Raw genomic sequence first — 17,811 nt, forward strand, 5'->3', positions numbered from 1 at the left:
GATATGCTACCTGCCCTCAAAGAGCTTATAGTCTATTTCAAAAAGAGGGATGTGGGAAAAATATATATACAATAACAAAAGGTTAAAAGTATCAGGGGCTGAATAACAGGGTCAAGGGTCCTACAAAAGAGGCAGTAAGCCTGGTGAGGGAGGGTGCATTCAGGAAGAGGAGCAGTAGGGGAGACAGCACTTATGTGAACCAGGGAGGCCCGAGGGAGCTCCAATAATAAAACCTTCTTTCATGATGAGACCACAAGGTACTATGCTACTCTCCTAGACATAAGTTTTCAAAGATAAAGCATTCAAAACGCATTAATCTGACCCTCAATCACAATAAAAGTAAACATTTATGCATGTGCACATTTTGTGTAAGGCATGGTGCATAGCCCTTAAGCCAGTTTATCTCAGTTAATTCTCACGCCAATCCTATGAGGCTATCATCACCCCATTTCAAACAGGTGGAATTTGTCACTCTGCCAAGGGACAGAGCCAGGATTTGAACTGAGCATGTCTTTCTATAGAGCCTGTTCTCTTAATCACTCCCCCATATAGTTACAAGGTCTTCACAGGCATTATGCTGTAATATTTTGTTCTCATGTATAAAGCGAACACTACCTGAAAAGTAAAAGTTTTAGTTACTACATCATGTCCAACTCTTAGTGACCCCACAGACTACAGCCTGCCAGGCTCCTCTGTTCATGGGATTCTCCAGGCAAAAATACTGGAGTGAGTCGCCATTCCTTTCTCTGGGGGATCTTCCTGACCCAGGGATCAAACCCAGGTCTCCTGTACTGCAAGCGGATTCTTTACTGTCTGTGCCATCATAGGATTTTCAACACTACCTAGCCCCAGTCATTTGATAACTAAAACACTCATGGCGTTGACAGCCATTTTAAAATGATTTGAGGATCCAGTTAGCAGTCATAACAACACACATCTCAGGTGTGGGTCAAATCAAATTTTCTTTGAAGAGCACACTCTCAGCTCCAGCTATGCACTATTTAAATTCTGTGTTGTTGGTGGCATTTCGTTCTATTTCTTGAAATGCAAAGCATAACCTATTCCACCCACTCAGAAACTCAACAAACTTAAAGAGATAAGTCCCTTTGCAAAGACGCCTGAGAGGAATTTTTCCCCCTAGGCTTATCAGGGAGAACAATGCGCGTTCGATTCTGGATCAGGTGGTCATATTAGAAAATGCATTAAAATGCAGGCTGACAAACAAGACCAAATGCAAAATTACCATTCTGTTCTGCTCCTGACAGCACTGTGGAGAATGGGATTTCTCTGTATTCATGCCACTGGGGCCTTACATGGCATGGTTTAATTGGGGGTCAACATGTGGCTGAACTGCAGATTGTAAGCTGTGTTCAAAATTAAAACTGACCAGACATGAATGCCGTTTCCCACCTGCGTAGTCCCTGTAGGGCAGAAGCTAAATTTTCCACATGAAGATGCCTGCACCTTCCCAGCACTCCATCTCTGGTCACACTTCCTCTGCAGCTCCTAATTTACTAAGAAACCGAGCAGCCGCATTCATCTAAGAACCCCTGTGCAGGGAGGCTGATCAAACGCCTCCCCTATGTGAATAAATTGGCTGCACCCAGAGTAAGAAAATCTGCTGTGTATTCTTAAAAGGAATGCGATCAGAGCGTGTGTGATTTACAAACTATCCAGTATTTTTATTGCAACATGAAAATAAATGGATTTGGTCCCCATTGCAGCTCAGTTCTTTCTCCCGAGGCTGGAGGGGTTGCCTGTTTGGCCCTGTGGCGTGCCCTCGTGAGAGCGGTGAGAAAGCAGCTGCTTACATTACCTGGGAGGACTCCCTTTAAAAGCCTCTCTTGCTCCAAAGAGCTTTGCTGCTTAATTTTGTTTTTCCTGAACATGTTAGATTGAGCCCGTTGATGCTGCCTCCTGCCGCCTCATTGTTCACTGCTGGGTTGTATGACGTTTCCATGCTTGGGAAAGGTGCTGGACAAATTACACGGGATATCTCACCGTGTGGGAGTCAGGGCCAGGCCAGGAAGACCTCACAGCATTAGCAAGTGGCGCTCCTGCAGCCTGGGAGGTCGGGGTAGGAGTGGGGAGCTGCTATTAACCTCACGCCATGGCCACGCACAAGTAAGTGAAATGACTAGCCTGACGCCACCCAGGAAGGGAAAGCCAAATACACAGTGAAGTTGAACAGAAATCATATGAGTGCTTCCCACACCGCAAAGCTGCATCTTTCTTGCTTTGTTAAAAGTGGCAACATGCATGGCTTTACACTGTTCATGACCGGAAGGAGGTTTTCCTTGCTTCCCATTTCTGATCCCATGGTTAATAACTGCTTCCATGATTTTAACTCGCCCCTCTGAAACACTATTGGGGGAATGGGACAATGAAGTCTGCCCGCTCTGGGCAAGGCCAGAAGGCAGTGAAGGAGACAGAGAAGTTAACTGTCTGCCTGGTGTTTGCAAGTAGCAAATGTGGCCATGCACCTTCAAAGAATGTGTTCCACTTTGAATTGTTCAGTGGTCTAAATGTGAGGAAATTGTTGGATCTTTCACAATGAAATACAAATCCTGTTACAGTTTTCAGAATTCTGGGGCAGCCAATATAGCCATTTTAGACATATTCACTGTTTAACCAAAGACATGAAATTTACATTTCTGTCCTATCCTTAACTTACTTAAGTCAGATGCTTCTTAAGACTCAATCTGAAGAGACTTCTGGCACAGTAGACTATTTCTGAGGTTTCCCTAACTATTCTTAAACCCAAAGGCTCTGTACAATTGCTCTTAGGCTAGCTCTTTCACTTAATATTTATTAATCACTTACCAACAATAAAACCCTGTGTTGGGCGCTCAGGGGAAGATAAACAGTATCTGATTCTACTGTCAATCAGTTTATAATCTCATAGAGGTTTTAAGGCTCCCAAACTGGCTACAATGTCCATAGCAAGAGGTCCGAAATACAGGCCCTGGAAAACTGGGGTCATTTTTAATGGAGGTGACTAGAGAAAGATTCTTAAAGGAGGTGCCTTTGAGTTAAGTCTTAATGAAAGGGGAGAATTTTTTGAAGGGTACAGATGAGAAAATGAATTATTGATGGAAGGAAAAGAAAAGATAACTATGCAGCGAGGCTAGAACGTAGGTTACATGATCAGCAGTTGGGGAAGGTGGATGCCAATGTTGGCTTGTATTTCATTTGCTTGTTAATAGGAATGCAGGATGCTCAAGCCCGTTGCTCAGGAGACTGCTGTAAGCAAAGCAATGTTTTAGGAAGGTACATCTGGAACTAGAAGCAGGGGGACCAGTAAAAAGAATAAGGGCTCAAACGAGAGTAGGAGTGTTGGAGAAGGAAAAGAGGAGGCCAGCGTGAGAGGCATGAGGACTTGCTGGACTCTTTGCCAGGACACAGCCCACTGAGCCCTGAGCCAGAGTAGATGGCCACGCCTAACAAAAAGCAGGAAGGTAGGAACCAAAGAGGAAGGCAGAGAAAGGGCAAAAAGAGAGGATTTAAATCAGTATTGAGTATTGTAAGGGACCAAGAAAGAAGAGAGTTGTTTTCTTTTTTTTTCTCCCCCAAATAGATCTTTGAAGTCAATAACATCAAATGCTGTAAGGTCAATGATAAGAATGATAAATAGCCATTGGAATGCAAAATCGGGAAGTCATTGTTCACTGCCAAGAGAACTTCAGATTACAAACAGTAAGGGGTGAGAGATGGCAGGGGAGTCTGCTCGCAGCTCTGTCTTTAAAATATTTGGGCCTGTAACTTGGACAGGATGTGAGGAAAATAAGCATTAATATGTGGATAATGGCAAAGGGAAAGAGGCACGATTTTTCCTGAGAGCATTTTTTGCTTTGGTTGTGCCATGAAGCATGTGGGATCTCAGTCCCCGGACTAAGGATCAAACCTACACCCCCTGAATTGGAAGCACAGAGTCTTAACCACTGGACCACCAGGGAAGTCCCTCTGGAGAGCATTTTGGTGGTAAGAACTTGAAATGGGAATCCCCTTGGATTACAAAAGCAATGACATTTTATTTGAATTTGTTTTAAGGAAATGTATATTGTTGATTTTAAAAATGACCTACAGGAATGCTTATTACAAGTCTTTATATAATGGTGAAAAATTTGAAGTAACCTAAATGAATTCTGATACATCTGCCTCAGAATTTAGGACTACATAGCTCTATGAAGATGTGCTTAAAAGAAAAAAAAAAAAAAAACAAACCTCATGACACAAATAAAGAGGAGTTTTTCATCTTTGTCAGTTATTAAGTGAGTTAAACAGGTTATAAGGCAATAATCAAGGTGTGATTTCATTTTTGAATGCAATTATACATACTGCAAGCATACATATATATGGTATATGTGATATATATATATATATATCATATACATATGATATATATATATATACACACATATGAAGTGAAGTGAATTTGCTCAGTCATGTCCGACTCTTTGCGACCCCATGGACTGTAGCCTACCAGGTTCCTCAGTTCATGGAATTTTTCAAGCAAGAGTACTGGAGTGGGTTGCCATATCCTTCTCCAGGGGATCTTCCTGACCCAGGGATTGAACCCAGGTCTCCCACATTATAGGTAGATGCTTTACTGTCTGAGCCACAAGGGAAGCCCCTATATACATATATATGTATAAATGTATATGTATAAATGTATAAATATATATAATGTATAAATTTATAATGTATAATTATAAATATACATATAAAATATAAATATACATGTAAAATGTATAAATAAAATGTATATTTTATAATGTATAAATATATATAATATATGTATATATATGTATAAATATATACACTTACGTGTAATACACACACACACACACATATATATACACACACACATTATATATGTGTGTGTATATATATACACATTAAGGGGCTTCCCTTGTGGCTCAGCTGGTAAAGAATCTGCCTGCAATGAGAGAGACCTGGGTTTGATCCCTAGGTTGGGAAGATCCCCTGGAGAAAGGAAAGGCTACCCACGCCAGTATTCTGGCCTGGAGAATTCCATGGACTGTATAGTCCATGGGGTCGCAAAGAGTAGGACACAACTGAGCGACTTTCACTTATACACTAAGAATGTATATATATGTATACTATATACAGCCAGATATTTTTGTTTGCCTCGTCAAACCCACATTATACACATCTCTACCTTATTTTCTGCCTCTTGCTTTCTGATATATGTGAATGGCCTTGCTAGCTCCCTTGTGCTATAGTAGGGTTAGGACAGTGGAAGACTGAGTCAGGAGATTGGAGGGAGCGAAAGGAGAGGTTTGTGTATATAATTCACCAACTCCCTCCCAGTGTTGTTACCTTGGTCTCTTTGCCTCCCAAAGTACTCAACTCCTATCCATGGGGCATTCTTGCCAAAGTTCTTGGCTCTGAGTTCTAGTGCTGCTGTTTTCCCTCACACCTTTAGGTTCAGGGCTGATAAAAAAAAAACAAAACAGGTAATAGATACTATGCACTATGCCTTATGATTCCTCTATGTCCTGTTCACATTTTTATAATATCTCTTTATTGAACTCTTTAATTTAGTCCAACTTGAGTTTGCCTAATTTTAGTGGGATCTTGCATCATATGTGACAACAATCTTATACAAACTATTTCTTCAACTTGGAAAATTCAAGGTCTGCCTGGAGACATTTAATTCATTTAGTCTGGTTTGTGCTGCTAGAAGTTTATATAATTTTAGGGGCCCTCATTAAGAAAAATAATACAAATTTATAAATATATATCTATGTATAATAGGTATTTAGAATGAGAAAATAAATGATAACATGCTGCACATTAAAAAAACTATATTACAACATTTCCCAAACTGGAGAAAATAGAATAATGTTTTTATTAATCAACCTTTTGACACAGCTCTGTAATAGGGTTTTGCCAACATCTGTTGCTCACATATTCTTTATTTCTTTATATGACAACAATTTTGTAATCTTGTTTTTACTAGAGAAAACACAAAGATAAGCTGATCTTTCCTCTAGTATGGATGAAAAATATTTTGATAGTTAGAAAAGTTCATTAAGCTTCATAACATTATAAGATCATGTCATTTTTTAGGAATGTGAAAATCTGAGAAAAACCTCTCTCTAATATTATTCATATTCTAAGATTTTAAGGCACTAATGAGTGTATTCCTGCGAGGAGAGAATACACTATTTTTTCATTTTGGCCACTCATCAATGAGATCAAATCCTCTTAGGTTTATAATTTTATACACTGGATGACTAGAAGAATTTCCTACAGATTAATTTCTTGTTCTGCACATTTTAAATCTTGCTTCTCTTCCTCCATCCACATTCTTATAGTGTCAGTTCCATAGGAAATATTCGTACCAAGATATGAACTCTGGCCCTGTACCTTTGTGTCCCAACCCTGAGTGAGTTGACACTGTATATTAGAGGAATATCCTAGAACTTGTATATACATTGTGATGGCTAGCAATAACTTATCTACACAGGGATATGACTGCAAACCACAGAAATGTATCCCACTAACCCAAACTATTTCCAAGTCTACTTTCTCCTAATCACATTCTAAAAAGGATGTGGCCCCTCCAAGCCCATCTGAACCAAAAGGAAGTGTGTTGGAGGGGATGTTGGAGTAAGAAAAAAAGAAAAATGATCTTAAATACCAATGGGTAAAATATACTGCATAAAACATAAGACCATAAGAACACAGTGGAAGAGATCCATGCAACTGCAAGGCCCTGAAGTATAAACTTCATTAGTAAGTCCACTTCTGGGTTTATTCAAACCACTTCAGTGTAGATGCTCTCCTTGAGTCTCCTGTCTCCTAGACCTAGCTCCTTACATTCCATACACCATAAGCAGAATTAGTCCCCTATCTCTGTATTCTCATAGTTCCTTGAAGATTCTTCTTTATAAATACCTTCTTATTTTAGTAGAATTAATGGTTTAAAAACAATTTGTCTATAAGATCTTGATTTTATCTTAGTTAACAAAGATGTAGAACCTGGCAACTGATGAAACTTACACCTTTGTGCAGATGCTCAATAGATGTTTTCTTTTAAATTAATAGGCTGACTAAATGATATGTGATGAGATAAATAATCGTCATAAAAGGAGACAGAAAAATTCAAAGCATGATCATAGAATGGAAAAAAATCAACTAAAAGAGGATGAAACAAATCTTAAAGAAACAGCAAAGATGCAGTAGAGAAGAGAAAATTAAGTTTTCAAAAGATGCCTTGATCCTTCTCAGAAAGGGAAGGTGGATAAATCATAGCTAAAATGAAGGGATATAACTGAGATTTCAAGTATAAGAGACCAATCAAAAAAGACACTGATAGAAGTATATCATGCAATCAAAAAGGAGTAAACAATAGATGGTGACAAAGGACTCAAAGCTGTTTTGTAACTAGCTCAAAATTTGTAATTCTTTTCAGTAATTCTGCTCTTTACAAAAATCTATTTTGACAATCCAGCCACTATCATTAGACAGAGATTATCAAAATGTTTCAATAGAGAATTCAATCTCCTGAGCCATTACCAGGAAAACCAAAGTTCTCCATCAAACATCTTGACAGCATTATGTGGACCAAACAAAATGTATCTGCAGATTCAATCCTGCCCATAGGCAACCAGCATGTAACCTTTATTTCAACACCATTCAACATCTATAAAAATTATGAAGAAGGACTCTGCTCCCTCCCCATCACCTCCAATGAACTACATTACAGATCCACAGGTGGGGCCAAGGAAAGCTGGGGAATTGCATTACTATGAGAAGTTTATTAAACATGTTAATTTGCTTATATCAGAGTGATACATTCATTATTCTAAAACTAATGTGATTAGCCCTTAATAATGGTGACATGTGTCAATAGAGGGGATGCCAAATTAAGAATTGATGGGTTAAGAGAAAAACAATTAAGAAATCAGTCAATTGATGTGATTTGCACAGGGCATCTGACCAATAAAGGTGGAAAGATAAGGGCATTAATGATAAGGCAAGTTCCCATTTCACCTATTTGTAGCCTGCCTCTAATATAGAGCTCTATCCTACCACAGCTAGAATTCTCTCTCCAATTACAAATCCCTTGACTGATAGACACCACCATTCTGCTAGCAGAATGCATCATGCCTTAGCCTGCAGGGAAAAGAGATGTGATTTCATTGTTACACTTATTAGAGAACTAACTCCATTTAACAGCATTATGAACAGAAACTAAGTGCTAAGTGTGTATAGATGACTCCACTAGGCCTTATAAAACAGTCATAGACTAATAGCTTCAAACAAATCCTTCAAAACAAATGTGTAGTCCAGGATTCAAAACAGATACAGAATTTCATCATTAGTGATAAATGTGGTTTTTCAACCTTGTTCCTCAGAGCACAAGTAGGTGCTTAAAAACACAAGGAGAAATCTTATATAGGATATAACATGAAATGCTTCCTTTCCATAGGATATTAAATCTCATATGCAAGTAATATGGACTCTTCCCACCTTTTCATTAAGGTGGAAAAATGACTGAATTGTCCCTATGAAGTGGGGACTCTTATTGAACTTCAGTCTGACTATGCTAAAAAAAACAAACAAACAAAACTTATGATGATGAGATTCTTAAATTCACAAAGGAAACTTGTCCCGTGTCTAAGTGACCTTTTCTCAACATGTCTCTCTTTAACCTAAATCTCCTATTGTTTCAGTTTAATACCATTTATTCCGTTTTGCTCCCCAGTGGCCACACCAACTAAAGGTAACCCTACCTTTGGGAGTGAAACTGCAGTCCTGGACAGGCAGGTTTATCAAGGCCACTAGTGAAGGAGAGGAGAAAAGAAAATGCCTCAGGTGGTGACAAACAGTTCAAATCCAATATAAATGGCATGACACATTCTGTATTTATAACAAATCGTCTAAACCAATAAAAACTCTAAACGTTTCAGTGGGCAAGAATAGGGAAATGAGGAAAGAGAAGTCAGAGATGACATACTATTTATGAGAACACTTGAAATGATTCTCTGAAAATTTCCTATAACTGATTCTTAAATTGATATTTTTAAGTTCATGGAAAAGACCTTTGAGATGTAAAAGCTTATGAATTCACAGAGTACAATTTAAGCATGATGAATTAATTTCCTTATTGCATAGAATTGTTAGATCATGGACTAGATGAGATTATTCCCAGGTTTCTGGGCTACCTATCACTTGGTGAGTAACTGTGGGTTGACAACAGTTTGGTTGTTCCAAATCAAGAAAGGAGTACGTCAAGGCTGTATATTGTCACCCTGCTTATTTAACTATATGCAGAGTACATCATGAGAAACGCTGGGCTGGATGAAGCACAAGCTGGAATCAAGGTTGCCAGGAGAAATATCAGCAACCGCAAATATGCTTATGACTTCCCTGGTGGCTCAGACGGTAAAGCGTCTGCCCTCAATTCAGGAGACCCGGGTTCAAACCCTGGGTTGGGAAGATCTCCTGGAGAAGAAAATGGCAACCCACTCCAGTACTCTTGCCTGGAAAATTCCATGGATGGAGGAGTCTGGTAGGCTATAGTCCATGAGGTTGCAAAGAGTCGGACATGACTGAGCAACTTCACTTCACTTCACTTTCAGATATGCAGATGACACCACCCTTATGGCAGAAAGCAAATAAAAATGAAACAGCCTCTTGATGAAAGTGAAAGAGGAGAGTGAAAAAGCTGGCATAAAACTCAACATTCAGGAAACTAAGATCATGGCAACTGGTCCCTTCACTTCATGGTGAATAGATGGGGAAGCAATGGAAACAGTGTCAGACTTTATTTTTTTGGGCTCCAAAATCACTGCAGATGGTGACTGCAGCCATGAAATTAAAACACGCTTGCTCTTTGGAAGAAAAGTTATGACCAATCTGGACAGCATATTAAAAAGAAGAGACATTACTTTGCCAAGAAAGGTCCATCTAGTCAAGGCTATGGTTTTTCCAGAAGTCATGTATGGATGTGAGAGTTGGACTATAAAGAAAGCTGAGCACTAAAGAACTGATGCTTTTGAACTGTGGTATTGGAGAAGACTCTTGAGAGTCCTTGGACTGCAAGGATATCCATCCATTCCATCCTAAAGGAAATCAGTCCTGAATATTCATTGGAAGGAATGAATGCTGAAGCTGAAATTCCAATACTTGGGCCACCTGATGTGAAGAACTGACTCACTGGAAAAGACCCTGTTGCTGGGAAAGATTAAAGATGGGAGGAGAAGGGGACGACAGAGGATGAGATGGTTGGACGGCATCACCAACTTGATGGACATGAGTTTGAGTAAACTCTGGGAGTTGGTGATAAGACAGGAAGGCATGGTGTGCTTCAGTCCATGGGGTCACAAAGAGTCAGACACGACTGAGCAACAGAACTGAACTAAACTGAACTGAAGACTGAAGGAAGACAAGGAAGACTGAAGAAAGAGAATAAATTAAATTTGAGATATCATGGGATACCCATGTGGCTTCCCAGATGGCTAAGTGGGTAAAGAATCCGCCTATAATGCATGAGACCAGGGTTCGATCCCTGGGTCAGGAAGATCCTCTACTGGAGGGCATGGCAACCCAATCCAGTATTCTTGCCTGGAGAATCCCATGGACAGAGGAGCCTGGTGGGCTACAGTCTTTAGGGGTGAAAAGGGTTGAACATGACTGAAGTGACTGAGTATGCATGAGATACCTACATGGAGCTATTAGATAGACAACTGGATACCAAAATGTGGAGATCAGAAGTCAAGCTTGGGTTGGAGAACTACAGTTGGAAAACATATATGGAGACAAAGGAGAAAAAATTAACTGGATAGGTAAGAGAAAAATTTGGACTGGGTGGTATGGTAGGAGTCAGAGAAGAAATGTTTCAAGAAGGCTATGATGGATACTGTATTGAGTGCTGCCAAACAGTTGAGCTGGATGAGGAAGGAAATGTTTCTATTATGTTTGAAGATGTGGTATTATTCTACTGACATGGTATGAAAAAATACCTTAACTGTAATTTTTCTTTTTCTTATTTGTAACTTCAGTTTCTCAGCTGTTACCAGCAATGTCAACTGATGTCGTTTTGTTACAATGAATACCCAGCTTTTTCTTGTTGCAAAATATCTCACGCTGGCCAAAAGAAAATTCACACCTTAGTTAACTGGGGAATCTCCAAGGATGCTGACATTATCTATAAAACAGTATTGGCTATTCTTTGCTACCAGTTGGGATGGAAACTTACCACACCTGCTGCCAATGAAATATGAGAGCGGTGCACAACACCAATGACCTAGCGGCTGCAGGGAAGCGTCTCTGAATATACGGGTGGATCCATCGCCCAGTTGTGTTCAGTTTAGAATATGCCACCATAAAGCTACTTGGACACTAAAGTTTATAGAACATACTGAAGCAGTTCTAGCCTCAGAGGATACACCTGTCTTCCGGATGGCTGAATTTAGCATGAGCTCAGCCATTGCTATTGTAGAAGGAAATGGCAACCCACTCCACTATTCTTGCCTGGATAATCCCATGGACAGAGGAGCCTGGCAGGCTACGGTCCATGGGGTCACAAAGAGTTGGACATGACTGAGTGTCTAAGCATCAGCCATTGCTGTAGCTGGCAAACTAGTCCTCTATGCACCATCATTGAGCTTCCTCTCTTTGGGAAGTTCTATCTTAGGGGATTCTCCATCCTTCTAACTATCCAGCATCTTTCATTGACCTCCCAGTGTATCAGATTTACATGAATACAGTGGAAGCTCACTGAACTCTTCAGTTTCTTTGCAAATTAAAGGCTACAAATAGGGAGGTTGGAACATGCACCACTTCATTGGTGTAGGAGCTCTCTCCTTCACTCTTTTAAGACACTTTATTACATACATTCACATCACTTCTATGAATCTTGAAAGGATTCTAATAGAATCAAAATAAAAATAAAACTCAGAGAGGCCAAATAACTTATCCAAAGGCACATAGTGCTTGAGTGGACAAGGTAAAACTTAAATCTAGAACCTAACTGGTTTATTTTTAAAAACAGCTTTTTTGAAGTACAATTGTCATGAAATACACTGCATATATTTAATGCGTCCATTTTGATAAAATTTAAACACGTATACCCATGAAACTATCATCACAATTAAGAAAATGAATATATATATCACTAACAAACATTTCTTCATGCTCTTTTGTTATACTTCCCTTCTACCTCTCCCTTACACCCTAACCCCAGGCAACCAATCGCCTATTTTCTGTCAGAATAGGTTAATTTACATCTTCTAGGATTTTATACAAATGAATATTTATAGTATGGACTCATTTATCAATTTTTTTCACTTGTCATAATTATTTTGAGGTTCATTCACGGCATTTTGTACACTAATATTCTTATTCATTGCTGAATAGCATTCCATTTTATGGATACACCAAAATTTATTTATTCATTCACTGATGGATGGATATTTGGATTATTTCCAATCTGGGGTCATCACAAATAAAGCCACTCTGAATATTCATGTGCAATGCGAAGTCTTTATATGAACATATGCTTTCCTTGGGCGATTCTGTGAGTACATGTTTAACTTTTTTAAAAACTTCAAAACAGTTTTTCAAAGTAGTTTCTAAGATTTTCCATTCAGTTTGAGAGTGTATGAGATTTCCCGGTTCCTACACACTGCCACCAATATTAAATATAATCATTATTTTAACTATTTTAATAGTTTTGTTGAAGTATCTCAATATGAGCTTCATTTGTGTTTCCTAGTGGCTGGTGATGGTGAACATCTATTTTTGCATGTTTACCTTCCATCAGTGTATCTTTGAAGAAGTGTTGGTTCTTTTGTCCTCTTTGTATTGGGCTACTTCTTTTATTATTAAGTTTTGTGTTCTGAATACAGTTTTTTAAATCAGATACAAAATTTTCAGATATTTTCTACCATTTTAAAATGGTATCTTCTAAAGACTTTCATTTTCTTAACAATGTCTTTCAAAGAATAGGAATTGGTCATTTTGATGAAGTAGAACTTATCAATGTTTTATTTCATTGATCATATTTTTTGTTTAATTAATGAAATTGGCCTAACTCAAGGTCACAAAGATTTTCCTGCATGTGTTATTCTAGAGGTTTTACAGTTTTAGGTTTTACATTTAGGTATATGAGCCATTTGGAACAATTTTTGTTTCCAGCTTAAGGTATGGATTTAAGCTTATTTGTTTTGCTTAGGAGTATCCTTTAGGGCTTCCCTGGTGGCTCAGTGGTAAAGAATTCACCTGCAATGCAAGAGATGTAGGCGATGCTGGTTCAGTCCCTGCATTGGGAAGATCCCCTGGAGGAGGGCATGGCAACCCACTCTAATATTCTTGCCTGCAGAATCCGATGGACAGAAGAGCCTGGCAGGATTTAGTCCATAGCGTCGCAAATAGTCAGACACAACTGAAGCGACTGAGCACGCATGCATCCTTTAGTTCTAGCACAAATTGTTAAAAGATTCTCCCTTCTCTATTGAATTTTCCTTCAGTGTTGTGTGTGTGTGTATATATATATATATATATATATATATATATATATATATATATGGACCTATACTGGACTTTCAATTCTGTTTCTTTGATCTATTTGCCTATATTTAAGTCAGTTCCATACTGTCTTGATTATTAGCTTTTAATTAAGTTTTGAATTCAGGTATTGTTAATCTCTCAATTTTACTTTTTTATTTTTCTAGGTTGTTTGGGCTAATCAACATCTTTTACATTTCCACTGGACTTGAAGAATCAATTCATCAATTTCCTAAAAAAAATCAGCTAGGATTTTAATTGTGATGATGTTGAATCTATAGATCAATTTAAGGGAAACTGACATCTCAGCAATATTGAACCTTCCAATCCATAAAGGTGGTTATTTTTTTCATGTAAGTTCTTTTTAATTTCACTAAGTAATGTTTTACAGTTTTTGGTTTAGAGGTTTTACATATCTTTTGTGAAATTTGTCCTTAAGTTTCTAATATTTTTGGATGTTATTATAAATGGTATTCTTAATTATAATTTCCTTTTGCTTGTTAACAGTATATAAAAATACAATTAGTGTGCTTGATATTGTATCCAGAAACCTTGCCAAGACTACTAAATTGTGTTATTTTAGATATACTGTACATTTTCTACAAAGATGATAATGTTTCAGAATGGAGTTTTACTTCTTCCTTTTCAGTTAGATGCCTATTATGTCTTTTTCTTGATTTATGCACCACCTAGGCTTGTATTCCTACTTCTTCATTTATTCATTCAACAAATATTTTTTGATTGCCTATTATGCATGAATCATAGTTACAAGTAAGATGAATTCAGTGTGAATGAGACAAGGAGGGTGGGTACATGTTGTCATGGAATTTACAACAATTATTCAATTGTTTAACAAAATAGGTGTGTTTAAACATGAGTGTTAATATAAATAGTGTTAGTCACTCAGTAGTCATGTTCGACTTTTTGCAACTCCACTGACTGTAGCCCGCCAGGCTCCTCTGTCCACGGAGTTCTCCAGGCTATTTGAATACTGGAGTGGGTTGCCATTTCCTTCTCCACAATATACATAAGGAATAGCCAATAAAAATAGGAATATTTAACCTAAAATATAACATAGAAAAATAATTATGCTTTTCAAATATTCAAGGGAGTATCTGGCAGAAGTGGATTATTTTCTTCCTGAATAATTTCAGAGAATTTAACTGGGATTAGTGGTGGAAAGTGGAGGAGAGATATTAAAGCATTTGTTGCCACAAAAATATTTGATATTAAAATAAACTGCTTAATAATAATCTTGCTATGAAAAGTTTATCAAGAGGCTGGATAATCTTTCATGAGTGATAACATAGAGAAGCACCATTCTCAAGTAGAAGACATGGTTAAAAGGATTACCAGAGTGGTTCCCAATTTGGATGATCTGAAATTCCTTTTTTTCTTTTTAAACAAGATTACCCCCATTCCTGCCCCACTGTGGGTTGTATTTTTTTTTTTAATATTTATTTATTTGGCTGTGCAGTCTTAGTTGTGGCGCCTGGGATCTTCAATCTTTGTTGCAGCATACAGGATTTTTAGCTGCAGCATAAGAACTCTAAGTTGCAGCTTATGGGATCTAGTTCCCCAACCAGGAATCTAACCCGGACCCACTGCACTGAGAACACGAATTCTCAGCCACCAGATCACTAGGTAAGTCCTAGAAATTCTTTACCTGCAAAGATTAATGGGATAAGGCCTTTGCTTTTATTATGCTTACAATCTCCTCCTCAGAAAGAAAGATAGGTTTACGACAGAGACTAATAACACAGTTCAAATTATGGTTCAAGACAACAAATGAAGATACTTAGACAAAGTAGGATGCAATTCATGGCTGAAATAAATGGGACAGATCATGTACTCAGTAAGAATTGTTCAGACATTTTCTGTCAATCAAATATATATATATATATATATATATATAAACATTATTTTGTTCACACATTCCAGCCTCTCTCCCAAATTCCCATCTGGCTTGTCTTGAGTGTCCCTTCCTTTCCTTTACATAGGTTCTAATTCTTAATTCCTCCTTCAGTGTTGATCTTAAATCCCAAAAATATCGTCCATGAAGATCCTCTCAAAATTCTAGTCTTCTGTAGTCATTCTCTTTTCTCATTGATTGTTTACACTTTAGTTAAATCACCAGGAAAGAAAATAAGTCTTACATCTCTAAGCAGGTCTAACATTCAGAACATGCACTCATTCAATGGGAGCTAATATTATTATAATGGCAACAATGCATAAAGGGGATTCCCAGGTGGTGCTAGTGGTAAAGAATCTACCTGCCAATGCAGGAGATGCAAGAAATGTGGGTTCAATCTCCTGGGTTGGAAAGATCCCCCAGAGGAAATAGCAAACTACTCCAATATTTTTGCCTCGGAAATCCCATGGACAGAAGAGCCTGGCAGGCTAAATATAGTCCATAGAGTCACAAAGAGTCAGACATGACTGAGCACGCATGCACCTAACTTAACAATGCAAAGGAGACCAGAGAGAAAAGACCATCATGATAACTTTGGGTAGCACAGCTAGAAAATATTCTTTAGAGGAGGTGGAATTTTACCTCCTACTTCTCTCCTGATTCACTGATACATTTAGTCATTCAATAAATATTCATTGATGACTTCTAAATCACATCATGTCAAAGACTGGATGACACAAAAAAGAACAAGGCAGACATGGCACCCTGACTCAAGAGCTTACGTTCTAATTATAGAAATAAGGACAAAGACAAAGATAAAAAAAAAATTACAAATCATTAAGTAAACAAGCTAGAGACTAATTTTATGTAGAATGGTTAGGAATAGATTTTTTGAGGAAATGATAGGCTGGAACTTGATGACACGAACATGCAGACAGTGTTGGGAGCAGGGCAGTAAGGGTACATTTAGGCAGAGTAAAGAGCTTCTGCAGGACTTGCCATGTGAGAATGACCTTAAGTTTTTTTTTTTTCTGGCAATGAATAGAAGGCTCTGTGGCTGCATCTGGTGGCAAAAGGGGAGGTGGGGAAAAGATGATCTTGGAGAGGTAGATGGGCCCAGGCTGTGTGAGGCTTTGAGGGCCATGGGGAGGAGTTCAGATTTCCTTTTAAGTATAAGGGAAGACATTACAGGAGTTTAAGCAGGAGAGTGACATGACCTCCTAGTTTAAATTTTTTGAGAACACTGGTTGCTCTATAAGAAATGGACTGACAAGAGTATGGAGTTAGAAGGCAGTTGGCAGTAACCCAGAGAAGAAATGACACTTTCTTAAACACCTGAAGCAGCAGGATGGAAGAGAAATCAACAATGTTTCGTTCTGCAACTGGATGTGGCTGCTTTAAATAACCCTTTGAGCTTTAGGAATGTTAGAATTCTGCTCTTTTAAGACTCAAATCCTGGCTGGAGGCAGTGCTTTGTTTTTACCAAGGAAATAACTTTGTTCTCTATGTGGATGCTGTTTATATATGGTGGTTTGGGAGATGGCTGCAGAAGAATGAGGTTTAGGGGCACCCCAGGTCTCCATCACCCAGCCATTGGTGACACCTCAGATGACCCTCCCCAGCACAGCTTTCTGCTGCACTGGCAGCAATACAACCTGGTCGCCTGCAGTGTCGAGGAGCCCTAACTGCTACAGGATCTAGTCTGGCATAATGCTTGCTTGATTCAGAAATACCATGAGGCTCCTTTCATTATCAAAGGCAACAACCTGGCCAAGACCGTGACTCACCTTGCCTAGCTGGAGGTCAAGCTGAATACATGGGCACACCCAGATGGATAAAAAAATAAATTTCATAGTTTGGGGAACACTGCCCCCTCCAATGACACAATGTTGTCATTTGAGCAGAAACAATTCTAAAAGCACAGGAGGACCATACATTTTGGGACAGGGCTGCTTTTATAGCTAGGAAATACCTTGGTCCACTGATAAAGGAGGTTCCTTCATGTCCAAGTCCATACTTCCACTTTCTTGCAGCCCATCCTTTCACTTCCTTCAAGCCCAATCTCAGTCCCAAGTTTTCATCAGCTGCCTTAGAACTGTAGGCAGCAGGACTGGGTCAGAAGCCTTATGTTAAACCCAACTAACTGTGTGCAGATATTTTGAGAATAAGAGGCTCATTGTTTCAGTAAAATCTTGTGGCAAAGCTTTGTTTATCCAATCCTATCACCTGCTATACCTGATATAGCATAGGAGAGAAACTGCCTACTAAGCTTTTAGCACAGTGACTATAGCCTCATTGGTTCAGAGAATAGGATCCTTGCCCTCCTGTTTTTCTCTAACAAGATGGGCACATGT

This window comes from Muntiacus reevesi, chromosome 15 (genome assembly GCF_963930625.1).
Source record: "Muntiacus reevesi chromosome 15, mMunRee1.1, whole genome shotgun sequence".
In the NCBI taxonomy this organism is placed as follows: Eukaryota; Metazoa; Chordata; class Mammalia; order Artiodactyla; family Cervidae; genus Muntiacus; species Muntiacus reevesi.